At 39.1% G+C, this 2,652-nt stretch overlaps 1 protein-coding gene across 1 annotated transcript in view; it reads left to right on the top strand.

The window, feature by feature from the left end:
• Window positions 1-2,652, top strand: part of LOC101559807 (DNA replication licensing factor MCM5) — a 53,498-nt gene that overhangs the window by 36,265 nt on the left and 14,581 nt on the right. The gene's annotated exons all lie outside the window — the stretch shown is intronic.

Consider the following 2,652-nt stretch of genomic DNA (forward strand, 5'->3'; position numbering starts at 1 on the left):
GAGAGGGTCCGGCCCACGCTGCGCCTGGGCTGGGACTGGTCCCGCCGGCGCAGGGTAGCAGGAAACTCTCCGCACACTCACCGGACCTGGGCTCTGTTCTTCTCTTTTGCTTTGCTCTTTTGCTGTTTTCTGCTGCTATGAAAGGTTGCCCTCTGCCTTGTGCCTCTCTGCCTCAGAACCACCTGAGTTTGGGCTGAAACCCCTACTAAATATAAATTAAATAAACCTTTCCTTCCTTAATTTGGGGTGTCAGATATTTTGTCCTAAATATAAGAGTAACTGAGACGACCCAAATCTTGTTTCTTACACCCTCAATCCTTGACAAGTAGATGGCTTGGTCTGTCATGATGCTTATTTTCTCTCATCCTAGATCTACAAAAGTTATTTCAATGCCTAACATTGGCTCCATCCTGACTAATGCAGTTTAGGTTGTGAATTCACACTACCATGGCTTAGATAGGTGTCCCTCAAAGAGCCATGTCTTAAAGGCTTATCTCCCAGGGTGGGACTCTGGGCCCCTATGGACCTTTAAGTGGTTAGACCTGGTGTTAGCCCCTTGCATTGGGGTAGAGACTCAAAAGGAATTCTGCAACCCCAGGCTTTTCCTCTTTCTTGTTTTGCACCCTTGCCATGAGGTGAGTGGTTTTGCTCTGCCACATGCTGCCACCATGATGTGCTGCCTCCACACAGGCCCAAAAACAAGGGGGTGGGTATGTTGGCTTTCCAGCACTGTGAAAGAAAAACTTATGAAAAATCAATTTAGAGAAAGACAGATTCATGGTTTCAAAGTTTTTCGTACATAGTCACTGAGCTCTGTTGTTTCTAGGCCTCTGACAAGGCAGGGAACATCATGAAGTGCATAAAAGAGTAAAACAGTTCTCCTCAGGGAAGTGAAGAGGTAAAGAGAGCAAAAGAAGTTGCTTGTGTCACTAAACTCCTCTCCCTACACCTACTAAGCTATGAATTAATAAACGGGTTAATCCATTCATGAGTTCAGACACCTAGTAAACCAATCACCACTCAATGGCCTCACCATTCAATTCTCCTGCATTGAAGACCAAGACTTCATTGCAAGTCCTTTTGACAGATCCGAATCAAGATAGACTAACCAATCATGGAGTACACCCTTATAAATTACAAGTAAAAATAAACCTTTTGTTGGGTATTTTCTTTTAGTGACAGTAACACCTCTTTCCAACCTGCCCTAGGGGAAAAAATCATACTGTCCTTAGTTTGCAACTTATGCAGTAGGTGTGAGGTAAGATGTATAAAACAGGATTACGGGAAGCCATTAAATCACCAGTGTCAAAGAAATTTATAAATCTGCCACTTTTTTTGAAACTTAATTGTTATATTGGAAGGCTGAGTTTGAAACTGTGCAGTACAGAATAAAAATGATGTTAAAGATAAAAATGTTTTAAATCTTCAGCAGGAAATTCAAAATATGAGTCTTTAATGAATAGTTATAGTGACATAGGAACTAAAGTTAGTTTTTCTTTGGAAAAATATTAAATACTTTCCCTTTACATGTTGGAAAAACATCTCAATAGTTGAACTGAAAAACTGTATTTCCCAATATGCTGTGGTGAAGTACATATTTTAATGCATTTTTTTATTTATTATTTTTTATTTTATATGTAGTACAGGGTCTACAGGGTCTCACTACACAGAACGGCCTCATAGTGATTCTCCTGTCTTCAGCTTCCCAAGCATTGGGATTACAGGTTCACGCCACCACAACCAGTCTCAATTGCAGGCTCAGCATGTCCTGGGGTCAGGGCCGGCACTGCATGTTAGAGATCAAACCCTGGTCCCTTCGTCTGCTTAAGCAGGCACTTTAATCAGCTGAGTATCTGGCTGTCTCATAATGAATTCTTTTTAAAAATCATTTGTTTATTTATTTATTTATTTATTTATTTGGTACAGGGTCTTGCCACACAGTTCAAACTCATAGTGATGCTCCTGTCTCAGCCTCCTCAGTGCTGGGATTACAGGTGTGCATCATCATGCCTAATTTCAGTGGTTTGCATAGCATGAGGTGCCAGTGATCAAACCCAGGTCCCTGAGCTTGCCAGGCAGACACTTAGACTGCCAAGGTATCTCCCCAGCCCTGAGGTTACTTTTTATGCTAAGTAAAATAAATAATATTTCTTTTATTTATGATTATATATGAGCTACAATGAAGATATTCCTCATGAATAGTAAGGTATAAAAACACAACTCCAAAGCTTGTATCTGTGATGCCCTCTGTGTTACTAGATAGTATACTTATAAAAAAGAATCAACCTTCTATTCTTGATTCAGGATTCCTAAAATATAAAGAGAAATCAATCTCTTTTTAAATAACAAAATTAGTAAACCCTGAAGATTTAAAACACCTTCACTTAGCATGCCAAGCATATGTTTTATAAACCAAGAGCAACTTTACTTTCTTGTTTTAGCCAGAATTCACTAACTGCTAAAATGTGTTAAAATATTTCTCTATCCAAATAGTTGTAATACTTTCTAAGGTACTTTAAGCAACATTAGGAAACTAAAAGCTCTGGAACATTAATGGAAAATGTCTTTTCAGAACTCTTGCCCATTATGGCTTTGAAACTTCTTTGGCATTTCACATATAAACCTAGTATATATGAGAATATATATGAGGAA

The sequence above is a fragment of the Octodon degus genome, unplaced genomic scaffold, assembly GCF_000260255.1.
Source record: "Octodon degus isolate 3935 unplaced genomic scaffold, OctDeg1.0 scaffold00038, whole genome shotgun sequence".
Taxonomy (NCBI): domain Eukaryota; kingdom Metazoa; phylum Chordata; class Mammalia; order Rodentia; family Octodontidae; genus Octodon; species Octodon degus.